Source organism: Mesoplodon mirus, assembly GCF_964341445.2.
Source record: "Mesoplodon mirus genome assembly, chromosome: 1".
Lineage (NCBI taxonomy): Eukaryota > Metazoa > Chordata > Mammalia > Artiodactyla > Ziphiidae > Mesoplodon > Mesoplodon mirus.
The window spans coordinates 227,711,109-227,730,387 of record NC_138976.1 but is presented as its reverse complement, the minus strand read 5'-3'; the positions used below and the strand labels follow the sequence as shown (position 1 = coordinate 227,730,387).

The 19,279-nt window shown below is 40.7% G+C and overlaps 1 protein-coding gene across 1 annotated transcript in view; it reads left to right on the top strand.

The window, feature by feature from the left end:
• GALNTL6 (polypeptide N-acetylgalactosaminyltransferase like 6) overlaps window positions 1-19,279 on the top strand; it is a gene marked incomplete at both ends in the record, with an annotated part of 1,095,032 nt that overhangs the window by 968,836 nt on the left and 106,917 nt on the right. The window lies entirely within an intron of this gene.

Sequence of the window (19,279 nt, the reverse complement as noted above, 5' to 3'; positions counted from 1 at the left end):
ATCATGAGGGAAATGTCAAAGAGTTTCTGTACATACGTTCCAACCGTCACACACATAGGCTCCAGCCCAACAGAAGGAACAGCAGTGTCCCCTGTCACTGACTCTGGTGTCTCATTTTGTGTGTGTCTCTGTGTGTCTATCACACTGTTCGTGTAAAACTTGGAAGTGATGTGGAAGACTGGGATTGACATATACACACTACTATATATAAAATAGATAACTAATAATGACCTCTGTATAACACAGGGAACTCTACTCAATACTCTGTAATGGACCATATGGGAAAAGAATCTTAAAAATGTGTGGATATATGTATATGTATAAATGATTCACTTTTCTGTACAGCAGAAACTAACACAACATTGTAAATCAACTATACCCCAATAAAAATAAAAATTAAAAAAACTTGGAAGTGATGCTCAAAACTGTCCACCAAAGCAAGGGGTACCATTAATTATCAATGGCCAGTGAAGAGTGGCTTATTAAGTTCAGAATTTTTTAAACGAGAAAATGAAGAGATATTCTGTGATTCGTTTCTGTCAAAAGACACTGATTTTTGTCAGTAGTCGTCATAGGAAGTTAAGTTGAGTTTGGATGGTCTGTATCCTCCATGCTAATTTGCAAAACAGAAATAGGAAGCAATTATGTGATAGTGGGAAAAACAAATTTTGTCCTTCAGATTATTTTTAGGATAAGAGTATGAATGAAAACAACACCCTAGACTTCAGATTTTTAATGAATTTCAACTGACCTTCCCCTCGATTAATACAAATTAGTAGGAGTTTATTCTAATTGCCTTCTGTTCATCGCAATTATTTTAAGCATTATCCGTTTTAAGGATGATTTTTAAATAAGCGGATGAAGCTCAATATAAATATCTTCTCTCTTACGATGCAAGGATTGATTGCAGTGTAGTGACACCTTAAAGAAAGAAAAATGCAGAAATATCCAACCAATAAGCCACGCTTCAAAAATGAGTAGCACATTTTAAGCCTCAGGAGATCCTTCCAAAGAGTAACTGCAAGAAACACTTAAACTCTTTTTTCCAGGGTTGCTAACGCGCCACTTTTCTGCAGTCAGATCTTACTTTTTGACCCCAAATGGTAATGTTAGCTTGATCTTTTCTGCTCCTGCTAAAGCTGCACTTCCTCTTTTGTTTGATAACAGGTTGCTTACCTATCCCAGCCCTGGTCCCCACATCCTTTGGGCTCTAAGCCTTGCCAACTTTACCTCTTAAATTTTCAGCCATCCGTCACCGTTTTCACAGCATTGGCACAATCACGGCATCACCTCTCACCTGGACAGCTGTCACCCCACCCTCCCAACTGGGTTCTCTACTTCAGAGTTATCACCCTCAAATCCACCCTCTACACTGCCAGAGTCATCTATCCAAAAATCTGAATGCATTATTCCCCTGGTTATAATTCTTTGGTGGTACCCAGTCTCACCAAAGACTAAGAATGTTAAGCTGGGATTCATAAACCTTCCTGGATGGGCCTTCCAGGAACACCTCTAATTCTCTTGAATCTTGATGCAAAATTTTGGGTGACTTTGCATTTATTTAGAGAAAGATCATAGCTTTCATCAGTCTCCATAGCTTTCATCCCTCTCCATGGCCCAGCAAAGAGTGAACACTGAAAGCTCCAAATCAAACTCATGCTCCATGAAACAGTTCACAAGACCCTGAGTACCCTGACCCCTGCCAAGGTCTCTAGCCTCATCCTCCACAACACTCTGCCTTGCACTTGATTGTCCAGCTTTAACCAAGCTTCCAACACTTGTACCTACACACGCCATACACCATACTCTCCAAACTCCACTGGGGACACATCATGCTCTTTCTGTCTATGGGCTTTGTCTGCTCTATCTCCTCTGCCTGACACGTGCTCCTTCCCTCTTCCTGCTCACCCCAATGTCACACCCAGGTAAAGGTACATAACCCTCTAGTGATACCACAAAGTGCTATATACACCTTGGTCTTTTCTCACACCACGCTGTTTTGATGCCATGTCTCTCTTCCCCACTCACCCTGGGCACCACAGGAACAGAAAGGCGACTCTTCACTTTTGTATCCCATATTTAGTACCTTGAACCTTGGTTTTCAGTAATTGTTTGTTGCATTTTACTGCAAAGAAGTAGACTATTCACCTTACTCCTTGGTCATCTGTTAGGTTACTGATGAAAAAAAAGTCCCTGGCAAATCAACATCTGTTAGGGACTGCATGTTTGTGTACCCCCAAAACTCATATATTGAAATTGTAACCCCCAATGTGATGGCATTACGAGGTGGTATTGGAAGGGGGAGGTGATTAGGTCATGAGGGTGGAGCCCTCATGAATGGGATTAGTGCCCTTATTAAAATGTCCCCAGAGAGCTCTCCAGCCATCTTTCTGCCATGTGAGTATATAGGAGGTAGGTAGCCTGCAACCAGCAAGAGGGGTCTCACTAGAACCTGACCATGCTGGTGCCCTGATCTCAGACTTCCCCACCTCCAGAGAGAGAATTTTCTGTTGTTTGTAAGCCACCGGTTTATAATACTTTATTATAGCAATGTGAACTAAGGCAACAGCCTATAAAATTGGTGCTACAAAAGCCAATACAGATAATCATCTTCATACTCTAGAACTAAGAAGGATTTAGCCAATAAGCCCAATAGTTCTGAGCCTACAGTTCTAAGTGTCTTTATTCTTCTGGTGATCAATCAAGGTAAGAGCAAAACACTAGTGAGTGTGTAGGCGATGGTGGCCACCCAGAAAGTTTTCCCAAACCCCCTTCTTCTGGTTCTAAACCCTGCTGCACTGGCCACAGAGGTGGGCTGTATCCCATCTCATTCTATGAAAAGGTAGATGCTAGGTCCAAGCAAAGCCAATCAAATTCCTTTCCTGGTACTGACGTAGAAACACAGTCAGAAAGAATCTCCCTGTGTCCTAGGATTGTGAGATAAAATGTTTGGTTAAATTCAAATTTAAGATAAGCAATAAATTTTTTTTTGGGTAAGTACATCCCAAATATTTCATGCTTTACATTGCTAAGTTTTGAGGTAGCTTGTTACGTAGCAATAGGTAATGTGGTATAGATTTTGTGCTAAGGATTCATTTCCCTTTTGTTATTTTGAAAAATGCTTTATTAGTTTGGGAAATGAGCATCAAGTTTTTAAAAGATCTATTCTTTAAAAACACCTGACAAGTTAGGAAAGAGAGTATTTGTCGAGACCAAAGGACAAAAGGCATCAAGGGCCCTCCAAGTGGTTTCCCTACATGGCCTGTGCTCCCTCCTAGCCTGGAGGCTGAGTTCTCACAGGGCAGCTCAGAGCTCCAAGATCAAGTATTCCAGCAAAGCAAGGTGGAAGCTCTGGGGTGTCCCATGAGCCACCTCGGAAGCCACAGGTCGTCGATCTGCCAGACTCCGTGGATCAGAGCTGTCATAACCCCATCCAGGTTCAAGGACAAGGATGTAGAACCACTTCTCAATGGGAAGAAGGGCTAAGGCTTTGTGAATATGTTTGAAAACTGCCCTAGAATGAGAAACAGAGGTGGACACAGATGCAGAGCAGCAAGGGTGTTCTTCTCTCCTGCCATGTGTAGTTAGATGAAATTTCTTTGTGGATGAACTGGCCCAGAGGGGAAAAGAAGGTGATGCTTTTATGCAGATTTTTAATAAATTATAGTTACAGCCTTTTTGCTTATTACTGCTTTTCCTCAGTCCTAGTTTTCTTTTGCTCTGTTCTGTTTTTAAGGAATTAAGATCATTAAGCAGGGGGTAGATGTACAGTGTAAATTTATTAAACAGTAAAGATTTGATAAGAGGTATTAAAAATCCATGCCACTTACAGTCCATTCTAACTTGATATAAAATGCTAGGAAATGAGACCAAAATTGCCTTTGAGTTGCAATCAGTGCTGAACGGAAAAAGCATATTTTGCATTCCTTACTAACATGAAGGCGTAATGTTTCTGTAAGAAGAAACTGTCAAATGTTTATTAAATAAATGAAGCATAAAACAAGCTTTAATGCAGTTTCATCCACGCTTGGATTTTAATAACTAGCATTTATCCCTTGAATGAAAAGTTCTATTTGTATCCAAGAAGAAAGGCTCCCTACTCTGCAGTTGGGATTTTTAGCTCTGAACAGTCTCCGTTAACTGATGAAAGAAGTGATTTGCTCTGCCATTTCACATTAACTGTTTCCTTGCAATGTCGGTGTTGACAGGAGGGATAAGAGCCTGGCAAGGGAGGGTGGTGACAATGAGGGGGGATCATTCCAGGGGTGGATGGTAGAGTGTAAGGGAGTATGGACCCCAATAGACCAGAACAGAGCGGAGACAAGGAACTTAAGGGACGTGCCCTCATCCACATTGTGTAAGGATCTGAGGTGCATCCATGTCAAAATAGGGATTTTAGGAAGGGCTGAAGGTCATGCTGGAAGATGAACAAGGTGGGAAACAGGAGGGCTTTGGAGTCTCCATACAATAGTCTTACAAAGTCCGGACTGTTTTATGTAATAGAAGCAAAGTGCCTCTTCCAAGCCCAAACTGGGATTCAGAGACTGGTTGTACTAGTGGGCTGGCGATGCAGCAGGAGTGGGGTTGGCAGATTATTTTTAAGCTAAAGAAGGAGGGAAGGTGTCTTAGTCCATTCAGGCTGCTGTAACAAAATCCCACAGACAGGGGGTGGCTTGTAAACAACAGGAATGTATTTCTCACAGTTCTGGAGGCTGGAAGTCCAAGACCATGGTGCCAGCATGGTCGGGTTCTAGCGAGGACCGTGTTCCGGGTTGCAGACGGCCAACTTCTCACTGTCCTCACCCAGTTCAAAGGGCGAGGGAGCTTTCTCAGGCCACATTATAAGGGCACTCACCCCATTCCTGAGTGTCTCACCCTCGTGACCTCATCACCTCACACAGGCCCCACCTCCTGACACCATCACCATGGCGGTTAGACTTCAGCTTATGAATCGTGGGGGACTTACGCATTCAGACCATCGCAGAAGAGCATAGGAAACAGAGAGAGGAGGAAAAGGTGATAAAGAAAACCTCGAGGTGATGGGTGGGCATCTGTCCCCGTCTGGCCTGAAGACTTGTTGGTGGCCCCCGTGGAAGCAGAAAGCGTTGAGTCAGAGAAAGTCTTTGTGAAACTCTGAGTGTGAGCCCTGGGGCTTCAGTGCAGGGTCAGCCACGTGAACAGGACAGCATCCCGGGCTGGCTCGTCTGGGGAACCGGCGGATCAGGACCACTGCCCGGGGGCGGCTTCCTCCCAGGGGGGCTGCCATGGGCACAATGGCAAAGTGACTTGATGGGCTGGAGGAGCAAAGCACAAGCCGAGCTGCTCGTAAGCACACAGCTGACATCCTGAGGGACCCCCAGAAGACCGGCAAAATCCAGTGGGCAGAGACTGAAGCCCTGGTCAGGCAGATGGACGCAGAGGCTCTAACCCGATTGTCCGTGTTCGCGTGGCCTCTTCTTTCCCTTCCGGTGGGGACAGTTGGCATTGATCAGATCGTACAAGGAGAGGATTGATAATTGACTCGACTGCCACGGTCACTGTCCCGACACGTAACAGGAGCCGTGGCTAAAACCTGTGGCCGATTAGAAATTAGAAACGAACGAATCCAGTAAGAGCCGCAGGATAATTATACTGGGGGCCTAATTTTGGAATATAGGGAAAAATCCCAAATTCTGTTTTGAGCCAAGGCTCCAGTTCCTCATGTTGCTCAAAACAGGGCATGAACAGGAGGGAACTCAAGGCAGCAGGCTCACCTTTCCACTTCAGATGGAGAGGCCACAGGGGAGACCAGGTGGAGTCTGCATGTTGAGGGTGGGGTGCGTGGCCCCAGTGTTTGTTTAGCGGCACCTGTTTAAAAGGCAGAATTGCCAGGAAATGGCAGCTCTGTCCACACGCCTGAGTGCATCCATCCTCTCCCTCCAGGAGGGGGGAAGTGTTCTGGAACCAGTCACTCTGGGGGTATTCCCGGTACCTCTTCCAATTGCATGTGTATAGCCACACACACACACACACACGCCATTCTGGATCACAGAAGAGTAGATAAGGGACACAGCATCGTGGCCACGTCAAAGGAAAGTAAGCCTGAGAGAACACTTAGCATGTTCTATCCATTCTCCTCCACTATCCGGTGAGATGGCTATTGGTATAGCCTTCAGACGTCCAGAGTCTTCAGTTTCATCTCATGTGACACCAGAGCCAACCACTGAAGCTACGGAGGCACCAGTATGGCGAGCGACTTCAGAGCCACCAATCTAACTGGAACATCCAAGCCCGACCACCATACTGTTTCCTTGACCATAGTCTGGTTCAATGCCCTATGGAATCTGCACTGACAAACGCAAGACTTCTCCCCCCACCAACTCTTTACATCCTTTCACAGGAGAGTCTACTGTTCTAAACGTGACACAAGCAGCAAAAGGCGTACTCAATTTTATAAAACCGTAAAGTATTACATAGTATAATATGTGTTTGTTTGTGATAAAAACGAAGTTCTAAATCATGGCACAAAACAGTACAAAATTTGTACTATGATTTATAACTTCATTTTCCTCCTCAATTTATTCCAAGAGCTGGAATCATAATTTTGCCACCTGCTTTTGCATAACGGTTTGGCCCTTACTCCTGTTCTACGAACCCTTTTCTAAATATTAACATTCGCATTTGCAAATCTAGAAAAATAGAAAGCTTTTAAAAAAATTTTTTAAAGGCTTTTAATTTCATTGTGAGCAGCTCTCAAATCCAGTTATGCATTGCAATAGACCCTAAGGTGTTAGCAGAGATAACTTTAAAAAATAAGTTTAGGTTAGACCTTAGAAATTAAAAAACTAACTAAAATCCTGTCCCTCTCAAGGATTATTGTCATTTATCAGCAGCATAAATGGAATTGCTAACACATCCTCTTCAAATGCTTGGAATTTGAAATGAGACCCATTATCAGCAGTCAATGGAGGCCTAACAAACCATCCCAGAATTTTGGGGCTTTCCAAAAGCAAACCTTTCACTGGCTCACAATTCTGAGGCTCAGAAATTTAGACTCAGCTGTACCGAATGGCTCTTCTCCTGATCTCACCTCACAGGATGAACAACTCATCCCAAGGTCAGCATCCAGGCCAGCATCCTGGGAAACCCCTCCATCTCTAGCAGAGCAGGACATTTAGCACCCTGTGCCTGGTGCCCTTCATGTGGTAGCAGCCCTCTGGCGGCTCATTTGGATCCTGATGGCCTAGGACAGTCTCACGTGCAAATCTTTTAGTCGGTGCCCGGTGTCAGCTAAACCAAGTACCTGCAACAGGCTTGCCCAGGCTTCTTGAAGCAGCAGGAGAGAGTGCCAGTCCCAGTGGACCAGGCTTGACCAGACGCTAACACATCTGAGATTCACAGGTTGTCCACTGCATGACTTTTCGGGTCCACCTTCTACTTGGCGAGTCAAAGAAACCCTCGCTCCTAGGATACGGTCCAAGAACAGTCGTCTCTCAGAAAGAAAAGCAGAAAATCTCTGCTGCTGGTTTTGCTGCTGCTGCCGCTATGTTTTTAAATTAATTTTTATTGGGGTCTAGTTGATTTACAATGCTGTGTTAGTTCCTGCTGTACAGCAAAGTGAATCTGTTATGCGTACACATATATCCACTTTTTAAAGATTCTTTTCCCACATAGGTCATTACAGAGTATTGAGTAGAGTTCCCTGTGCTATACAGTAGGTCCTTATTAGTTATCTATTTTATATACAGTAGTGTGTAGATGTCAATCCCAATCTCCCAATTTATCCCTCCCCCCTTTCCCCCTTGCTACTATGAAACTCTTAGAGGAAAACATAGGCAGAACACTCTTTGACATAAATCACAGCGAGATCTTTTTCAATCCACCTCCTAGAGTAATGAAAATAAAAACAAAAATAACCAAATGGGACCTAATTAAACTTAAAAGCTTTTGCACAGCAAAGGAAACCATAAACAAACAATAAAACACAACCTTCAGAATGGGAGAAAATATTTGCAAATGAAGCAACCAACAAGGGATTAATCTCCAAAATATAGAAATGGCTCACGCAGCTCTACATCAAACAAACAAACAACCCAATCAAAAAATGGGCAGAATATCTAAATAGACATTTCTCCAAACAAGACATACAGATGGCCAAGAAGCATCTGTATGATGAAAAAAGATGAAAAACTGCTCAGCATCACTAATTATTAGAGAAATGCAAATGAAAACTACAGTGAGGTATCACCTCACACCACTCAGAATGGCCATCATCAAAAAGTCTATAAACAGATGCTAGAGGGGGTGTGGAGAAAAGGGAACCCTCCTGCACTGTTGGGGGGAATGTAAATTGGTGCAGCCACTATGGAGAACAGTATGGAGATTCCTTAAAAAACTAAAAATAGGGCTTCCCTGGTGACACAGTGGTTGAGAGTCCGCCTGCCGAAGCAGGGGGACACAGGTTCATGCCCTGGTCCAGCAAGATCCCACATGCTGCGGAGCAGCTGGGCCCGTGAGCCATGGCCGCTGAGCCTGAGCATCCGGAGCCTGTGCTCCGCAACGGGAGAGGCCACAACAGTGAGAGGCCTGTGTACCGCAAAAAAAAACAAAACAAAACAAAAAAAAACACCTCAAAACAGAGCTACCATATGACCCAGCAATCCCACTACTGGGCATATATCTGGAGAAAACCATAATTCGAAAAGGCACATGCACCCCAATGTTCACTGCAGCTCTATTTACAATAGCGAGGACATGGAAGCAACCTAAGTGTCCATCAACAGAGGAATGGATAAAGAAGATGTGGTATATAGACAATGGAATATTACTCAGCCGTAAAAAAAGAAAGAACGAATGCCATTTGCAGCAACATGGATGGACGTAGAGAGTGTCATACTGAATGAAGTAAATCAGACAAAGACAAATATCATATGATATCACTTATATGTGGAATCTGAAAAAAAGGGTCCAAATGAACTTATTTACAAAACAGAAATAGAGTCATAGATGTAGAGAACAAATTTATGCTGCTGCTATTTTTTTTAAGTGTCAAGCCCTGCAGTCTGTGCAGCCTGTGGAAGAAGGAAGATGGGCAGTGATGGTGAGACACAGAGGCCAGTCTGGTGTCCGTAGGGCCTCCCCAGACAGCGGACGGCAGAGGGGAAGAGCCTCAGGTGACTCAGCTTGGCTGGTTCAGGATACAGGCACTAAGTGCTATACCTCGTTCCTTATACAATCCTTTCAGCTTACATGTTAGCAGGGCCATCTCTCCCTTTATATAACCATAGTCCCCAGGTAGATGCTCGTAGCTTCCTGTGATTGGAATCAAACTTTCCCTCCATTGCAACATCCTGGCCCCCAAAGAGGCTTCTTTCTTCCAGCTCAGGACCCACTTCGTTCTTTGCCCCTGGAATCACCACCTCCTTGCATAACAGACGGTCACATTCCTCCCTCAGCCATATAATCCCTATTACACAATAAACAGTAAGATAATTATACCCCAAAATACCTTTTAAAGATAAATGATACAAATGAATTTATCAGGAGTGATTTAGCCACTCTTTCCCAAATTCTAATGTAAGTAATGATCGAATACTTAAAAGAACAAACTTGTTAGAAAAGATAGTTCTGCTGTATCCTCTTCCTCAACAATTGAATCCTAGTTGAAGATAATTATATTTTAGCTGTAATTGTTCTGGGTCACAGGCCAACTAAAATTTTCTACTTACATAATTGAAAGTTATGTGGTTCATCTCTATGTTGATTGACTTTGCTTGATGGAGTCCTGAGGGAAATCGTGCCGTTTCATTTCTGATCAAATTCACATTTGAACCCACATGTCCAGAATTCTCACAGACGCCACTAAAATGAAAGGAAATTGAGAACCAGATCTCTAAGAGGCCAAATGGAAGTTTTCCTTTGGGTTTTTGGACCTAGGTTTTAACTGTCAATTTAAAAAATACATTTTAATGTATATTTATCTTTCAATAGGATTTTTTTTAATGCTTCTGACCCCTAAAGAACATACGAGATGTATTAAATTTTGAAATAAACACTTTCTGGAGAAGAGAGAAAGTAGACAAAAATATTCTGGAAAAAGATGTTTTATTAAAACACCATTTTTTCACATATGCGGGAAGAGTCCACATGTGAAATAGAGAATATTAGGAAAACGAGCAACTCCTTAGGATGCTGTGGGAATCACAGGGTGAGGCTACCAGCATTAAGAATTATATCCTGGTTTAGCAAAGACAACCAAGTACACACCTGAAAATGAGAACATGAGGAGTTTTTCACTGGTACCAAATAAGAATGGTTCTAGGACACTTTTACTTTATTGCCTCTTGAACTTAAAGTCAGTAAAATTTGGAATATAAAAATTAATGTAGAAAAGCAAACTAGTCTACCACTAGTAAAAAGGAAAGCATATTTGTTACCTGGTTCAGTAATAGCTTTAATGTAAAATAGAAAACTGATTTCCATTAAGTATTCAGAACAGACACATTTCGATGGCCCAAAGAATAAAGAATCTTCAACAGAAATATGTTGCTTTGTGGTTATATTAATTTTAAAAGGCATCCCAAAGGTGACAGGTGTTTTTTTTTTTTTGCGGTACACGGGCCTCTCACTGTTGTGGCCTCTCCCGTTGCGGAGCACAGGCTCTGGACGCGCAGGCTCAGCAGCCATGGCTCACGGGCCTAGCCGCTCCGCAGCATGTGGGATCTTCCCAGACCGGGGCTCGAACCCGTGTCCCCTGCATTGGCAGGCGGACTCTCAAGCACTGCGCCACCAGGGAAGCCCGACAGGTGTTTTTTTAATAGCAAAACCCAAAACCTGATTTGTGACATTACATGAGCAATACTCATGAAGTTCATTAATATGTTAAAAGTTACACAGACACAGAGTCCAGTAAAACATTGCCTACAGTGTGTTAACATTCCCAGGGGAACAAAACCAGTAAGAGTATTTTGGAAGAAATCAAGGAATGTGAAGATAAATAAATTAGAGATTGTGGGAAATGGGGCCAGTGGGGAGGGTTTCAGGCAATTAGTATTATACGTAAAATGGAAATAGAGAATAGAAGAACATGCTGAAAATGATCAACGGCCCTTCTCCATTTCCTCTGAGGAGAAAACAATGTGACACATAAAAATCTTTTAATCTATGAAGAACAAAGCCACCCTTCTCTTGATGTCACTGCAACATTGCACAAGAGTTAACTCATATTTGTGTGATGGGGTGTGGATTTCAATCCACAAACCCAGATGTGCATGACATAGCACAATATTAACTTTTCTTCAGAACTACTTAAATCCAACTCTAATTCCCTGCACAAAAGTAGCAGGAAGTTCAGTCACCCTTACGAGGCGTGGCAGTTACCAGAATCCAACGAGGCCAATCGATCAGACTTGTCCTGATCACAGCTGCCGGTTCACAGGGGTTGCCACCCAGACCCCTATAGCCCAAGCCACTTGGTTTCGAATCCAGCAGTTCTGCCAATTCTAAGCGGGATAAAGTTTGTCAAGGTCAAGAGTCGTGGTGGGTAGGGGGCGTTATCCTCCCTGCGTGTGCCACACGGGAGGCCTTGCCATTATCCAGGGGCACCTGCACAGTGCAGGGTGGGGGGCTCCATCACCCCAGGACCTGACAGCTCTTGGGGGGAATCTACCTTCTCGCCCTCTCTCTCCCCTCTCCTGGCATCGTGCATGATCTCAGGCTGGGAAAGGTGAGAATTAGAAGGAGAAGCTTTTATGAGTTTTTGAGTAGCTGCTTCTTTCCAAGCCACAAAAAGGAGTGAGGGTGAGAGCCCTGGTTTTCTCTGTGCTTAAAATGAGATGCGTGGTGGCAATCCAAGGGAAAGGACAAATACCGATTAATTTATGGATAACTGGTGTTGCACTGACATTGCCTATTTCGTGGACCAGCAGGGATTCTTAGCACCCATCCTGCGCAGCCCAGGGGCACCTGCCAAACATCACCCTCCCCCCAATGCTCTGGCCTCGGCAGCACTGGCCTTCTTCCTTGTCTTGTTACTATTCTCCTTCCCAACACAGGGCCTTTGTGTACCTTCCTCCTTAGCCTCAAATCCATCCTTTACTCTTCTTTTTTTCCTTTTTGAAAAATTCATTACCTTGTGGAACTTTTCAACCATTCCTCTCCAAATATTGTCATGATAATGACATGTCCTTGGCGATTTTGACCTGTAGACTGAAGGATACTAATATTTCATGGTAGATCTGTAATTTCTTGGTAGGATTGCTACTTTTATCTGATGCTCCTCTTATTTTATCAGACCCTAAATCACTGTGTTTGGACTGGTATGAAACTTGAACTAAAGTGTCAGGTTAGGACACACTTTATGATGAACTTTTAACTTCCAGAAGTGGAAAGGTAAATCAATTTTTATAGTTTTGCTCTTTATAAAAAACCAGGATATTAAATTCTAGGAATTCCTCCTAAAGATTTACTCACACACGTGGAAATGATGTATGTACATTATTTACTGTAGAAATTAAAATATTGAAAATAATCTAAATGTTCACCAAAATGAATATACATCTATATGCATAATGGGATAATGAGCAAATGTTAAAAAAACAGAACAAGGAAGCTCTTTTCAGTATGGCATGATCATTAAAATACTTTAAGGAGTTTTAAAAAGAACTAGGTAAAGGACACTATATGTAGCATACAATCATTTTCATAGAAAAGGAAGAAAAATAAGATATATTTGTATTTGCTTATATGAACATGAACTATCTCTGGAAGGATGCCTAAGAAAAAATGGTTGTGATGAGAAAAATAGTGGCAGGGGATAGAAGTAGGAGCAAGATTTTTTATAAATATATGAATATATTATCTATTCAAAATAATTAAACATTTTAAAATGTTCTAAAATAAAGATTAATGGGTGGATCTGCAGACTTCCACATCTGAACAAGATGGAGTAATATGGGCCAGATTTACCCTCCCACCTGAAAAAACAAATAAAATACATGAAACAGTGGTTTTCAAGACACTTGACAATGAAGGACATTGATCCCTGAGAGATGGGAAACACTAAGGTGAGGGCTAGAATTGCACCAGCTTACTGACTTGAGAGAGTCTCCAGGTTGTGGTGTAAGGAAGGGGAGCCCAGGTGGGACCAGCCTGAGGTGATGTGGAGCTGAGTCTGGGGAGAATAGGGCAGCTAGAATTTCAAGGGCAGAACACCACAGAAGAGAGCCACATGGGAGGGAGCCCCAAGATCTGCAGTGGGTACCCCCTGAGTACTCAGCAGAGGACTGATGAGAGTGTGTGTGCAAAGAAACTACCCAAGACTAGGAAAGGCACCACTAGAAAGAATTAGAAGTAACAGTGCCCAGAACACACCCAAGGCTGGGAAGAGTGTCTGTTCCCACCAGCTAGACTGAACGACCTGATGATGGGCAGGAGGTTGAGTAGAGCACACAGAAGGGTCTTGCCTTAAGGGTGTGAATAATTTTCAGATTATGCATTGCTCCAGACTGCCTAATAAATCTTAAGAGCAAAACCCAAAAGGGTCAAACTACCTCCAAGTAATGTAATTGCATCCTAGAACAAAGGTCAAAAATGCTCAGAATATCCAGCTCCCCAAAAGTTCTATATCTCAATGAGAAATATATTAGGCAGGCAAAGAAGCACCAATACATGGCCCATAATGAATGGGTAATTGAATGAATTGAAGTTGTGGACTAAGAATTAACAGACAAGGACAATTAGATGGTAATTATAACAGTATTCTATAAATTCAAAAAGTTAAGTAGAGACATGTGAGATATAAAAAGACCAAAATTAAAATCCTAAAGGTGGAAAAAAAATGTGGTAGATTAAAAATGCTTTTATGTTGATGGGATTATCAACAGACCAGACTTTACAAAAAAAAAAAAAAAAAAAAGATCAGTGAACTTGAAAATATAACAACAGAAACTATCCAAAATGAAACAAAAAAGAGAATTTTTAAAAATGAAGAAAGTTTATAAATGGACACTCTGGAGGATATAAAAGAAAGGTAAGAACAGAAAGAATATTAGAAGAAATAATGGTCCAAAATTGTCCAAATTTCATGAAAACTATGCCTACAAATCCAAGACACTCAAGTCTTATTAAGCATAAGAAACTGTACCAAGAAAGCTATACATCATGTGTCACATCATAATAAAATAGCTCAAATTCAATGACATAGAGAACTTAAAAGCAGCCAGAGGGAAAAAAGACTCATTGTATACAGAAAAACAGAGATAAAGGTAACACACTTCTCATGAGAAACAATACCAGTGAGAAGACAGTGAGTAATATCTTTAGAGGATTAAAAGAAAAAAGCTGTTAACTTGGTATTCTATAGCCAACAAGAGTATCTTTCTTAAAATGTAGACATGAAAAGAATGAAAGACTTCATCACCAACACACTCCCACTACAAGAAATGTTGAAGAAAGTACTTCAGGCAGGATAGAAATCTGAATCTACACAAACGAATGAAGAAAACAGAAATGGTGTTCATAACAATATAATTTCATATATATATATGTAATTTTATTATTTAAATCTTTTAAAAAGATAATTGATGCTTAAACAAAAATAATTATGATATGATCTGAGATTCATAACATATGTAAAAGTAAAATGTATGGCCCACAAGGTACAGACACAGGGAAATAGAAACAAAAGGATTTTATCAAAAGGTTCTTATAAAATATCACTGGAAGGTAAACTGATAAAAAATAAAGATGTATGATAGAAACCACTACAGCAACCACTAAAAAGGGAAAGGAGTTTTCATTAAGTCAAAAAACGCTACTAAATGAAATCATGAAAAATATTCAATTAATCAAAAAGATAGGAAAAGGAAACAATAGATGGGACAAATAGAAAGCAGATTATAGATTTGAACATAATTACATGAATAACAGTATTAAAAAGAAGTGATCTCAACAACACGGGGTGGGAGGGGGAAGCTGGGGCAAAGTGAGAGTAGCATGGACATATATACATTACCAAATGTAAAATAGATAGCTAGTGGGAAGCAGCCGCATAGCACAGGGAGAGCAGCTCGGTGCTTTGTGACCACATAGAGGGGTGGGATAGGGAGGCAGGCTCAAGAGGGAGGGGATATGGGGACATATGTATACATATGGCTGATTCACTTTGTTGCGCAACAGAAACTAACACAGTATTGTGAAGCAATTATACTCCAGTAGATCTATTTTTTAAAAAAAGAACAGTGATCTCAACAACCCAATGAAAAGGCAGAGATTTTTAACAGCAAGATGCAACTATAAGCAGCCCACAAGAAAACCACTTTAAATATAGACACAAATAGTTTAAAAAGTAAAGTAAAAAGATATAAAAGGTATAAATAGTAGTGTTTAGATAGTACAAATCTAAAGAAAACTGAAACAGCTCTATTAATATCCAAGCAAAATCAATGTCTGAGCAAAGACTATTACCAGAGATGATAAGTCATTTTGTAATGAGAATGAGGTCAATTCATCAAGAGCACATAAAATTCGTAAACATTTATGCATTTATTAACAGAGCTACAAAACGCATGAAGCAAAAAACTGATAGAACAGCAAAAAGAAATAAACAAATCCAGAATTATAGTCATAGATTTCAATATCCCTCTCAGTAATTGATATAATGAGGAGACAGAAAATCAATAAGAATATAGAAGGCTAGAACAACACTGTCAACCAACTTGACCTAATAAATATATGGACCACTCTACTCAATGGCAACAGAATACATTCTGATAGCCCACATTCTGAGCCATTAAAAAAATTCCAATAAATTTAAAAGAATTCAAGTCATACAAAGTGTATTCTCTGAGCACAATGGAATTACATAAAAATCGATAACAGAAAGATCTCCCAAAAATCCCAAATAGTTGGAAATTAAATTACACATTTTTATATAACACATAGGTCACAAAAAGAAAACACAAGGGAAAACTGGGAGTATTTTGAACATAATGAAGATGAGAACACCACATATTTTTCACAGGATTCTGCTAAAGCAGTACTTAAGGGAGATTTATAGTACTAAATAGCTACATTAGAAAAAAAAGTCTCAAATCAATAATATCAGCTTCCACCCTAAGTAACCAGAAAAAGAATAGAAAATGAAACACAAAGTAAGTAGAATAATTAAGCTAATAAAGACCAAGGAGAAATCAGTGAAATATAAAACTGAAAAACAATAGAGAAAATCAATAAAACCAAAAGCTAATTCCTTAAGCAGATCAATAATATTGATAAACCTCTAGCCCGACTGACTAGGAACAAAGAGAGAAATAACATAAATATGCTCAACATCATTAATCGTTATGGAAATGCAAAATAAAACCACAATAAATACCACTATGCCCCTGTTATAGTGACTAAACTTCAAAAGACTGCCCATATCGAGTATTTGAGGATGGGTAGCAGTTGGAATTCAAACACTGCTGGAGGGAATATAAAGTTACAACCTTTCTGGCAAAGAGTTTTGCAGTTTCTTAAAAGTTTAAGCGCACACCTACCATATGATTTAGTCATTCCACTCCTAGGCATTTCCTCAAGAGAAATGACAGCATATGTCCACACAGAGATTAGTACACAAAACTCATAGCAGCTTTATTTGTAATAACCCCAAACTGGAAACAACCCAAATGTTCATCAGTGGGTGAATGGATAATGAAACAGTTGTATAGTCATGCAAATGGAATACTACTCAGCAATAAAAAAGGAAGAAACTGTTAACACATGCTGCAACAAGGGTGAGTCTCAGAATAATGATGCTGAATGAAAGAAGCCAGACCCTCCCAAAGAAGAACACATACTGTACGATTCCATTTATAGAAAATTCTAGACAATGCGAACTAATCTGTAGTGACAGAGATCAGCGATGTCCAAGCAGAAGGGAATGAGGAGAGGGTCAGGAGGGAGAGAATACAATGAGGAAACCTCGTGGGGGTGATAGATGTGTTCCTTGCTCTGGAATGTGATGATGGCTGCACAGGGATATTCATAAGTCAAAATCTATCAGACTGTCCACTTAAAATATTTGCAATTCATTGTATGTCAACTATACCTCAGTTACGGTGGTCAAAAGATTAATGGACAAATATAAGTAAATACATGAACAAATAAAAGGTTTGTTTCTTACCAGCCATTCACACTAGTCAAAATAGGAAGCACTAATTTATCTGGAGCTTGGCAAAAACACCAATGAAGGTAAAGAGGTGTGTCTGGATTTGTTTTATTATGCCTCAAATTAACTAAAAATATACTCCATGGTGAGTTTTTTTATAAACTCATTAGGAAAATAAGATATTGTGTTCCCAACAAATTATTTACAATTAAAAAAATCAATCTAGGACTTTCTCTTGCCGGATATTTATATTAGTTCTCTATCTACAATAATTCTAGTTGGGAGATTCATTCTGCACAGTGTAAATTCGGTTGCACTCTGGTCTCATGCTTTACACAATCAGATGAGAATATATTGGTAGGACTTAAGATCTTTCTATTTGTGGTTCAGATCAAATAGGGCTGCCTATTTCTGATTGCTTATGCCCAAGCCCTGTGGAATCAAAGATGACACAGAGGTAATGTGCTCATTGGGGAACTGCACCCACCACATGGTACCGTCCTAATCTGTCCCAGCTACAGCTGTAATTACCCTCTAAAATCCAGTGCATGGAAAATGGAAAAAGATTATGCTGCTGGAGAGAGGGCTAAAGTGCGGTACCTCTGGTTCTAAGACTTTTATTTCAAACAAAATTTTTAAATCGCATGAGATTCTTTGTGTTATTTTTCGAATCCTGCTCACTTTCCTAGAAGGAGCAATAAATCCCTCTTCCTGCCTTGTAATCTTTCCATCTACATAGAGTATACACACTTTTTAAAAAAATCTAAAACTGCAGTGATAAGGCCAAGTGCCAGCTTAACATGCAAAATCTTTGAAATATGTAGCACACTGAAATACAGTAAATTCACGTTTATGTCCCTCAAGCGCCTCGTAAAATGTTACCAAGAGTACAACTTCAGTTGGCCTGTAAATTGGTGTGTCTTATATATTTAGATATACTTTTAAATGTGTGTCTTCAACATTTAGTGCCTTGTACTCTTATGTATAAATATCCTTTGTTTCAAAATCTTCAAAACTGTCACAAAAACTATATTGAGCGAGTGTGTTTTTACAGATATGCTTGTTCTGCATCAGGTGTTCTCTAATTGTTTTATGTCCATACTTCTGTAGTTGTCTCTCTTCACCTCCTAAACATTGAAACAGAAACGGTGTTGCAGTAAAGATTTCAAAGGCTTTGAAATCAGGGCACCTGGTCCAGCCACAGCACCACCGCATCCTGGTGCCACCCTTGGGTGCTGGACCCGACCTTTTTCTGCCTGTTTCTCCCAAGAGCACACAGGGAGGATACACCCAGGGCTGCTGTGAGGATTAGTCAAGGCAACTGGACAAGGCTCTCAGCCGAGAGCCCAACACGTAGTGAACTTTCAAAATCACAAGAGTGGACTTCCCTGGTGGTCTAATGGTTAAGACTCTGCCCTTCCACTGCAGGGGGAACAGGTTCGGAGAAGTAAGCTCCCTGCATGCTGTGCAGCCAAAGTAATAATAATAATAGTAACACAAAAGCTGCCTTTGAACTCCAAAAAAATTAAGGCAGGGTCCAATGATTATATATTAGCTCATTACATAGCAACATGACTGCAATATATCCTAGAGACAGCAGAAAGCCTAAAAATTAGAATTTGATCAAAAAGAATATTTCATAGAAGGTAGACTTTAAAAAGTACATAATTAAAGCGAAAAGACCTAGTTTAAATTCCAACTTTGGCACATTAATAGATGGTTGGTTATTTTATTCTAACTGACCATCTCGTAGTCTGTAAAATGGACATGACCTGAAAATAGTAGGTGTTTACTGAATACATACTGAGATTAAATCAAAGATATGGTCTACAACCGTGTTTTCTATATTTTCACCTGTCTGATAGCATAAGGTCTCTTTGAGGAAAAGCCATGGAACTGATGGATTTTCCCAATATATCAGACACTAGTCATCATGTACTTCTCTCTGATGACAAACATGGAGCCATTGCGTGGCTCCACGGGGCACTAGTGGCTTTAGAGCCTGAGCTGTGAAGTTCGAAGCTCAAGGGGGTTCCAGGCGCGATCAGAGACCTAGTGTGAACTCATGTCCGCTCACTGAAAAGCCTCCTGCAGTGAACACTGAGACTTAAAGTTTGCTTCTTTTTTTCTTCCCCCAAGCAAAATGCCATG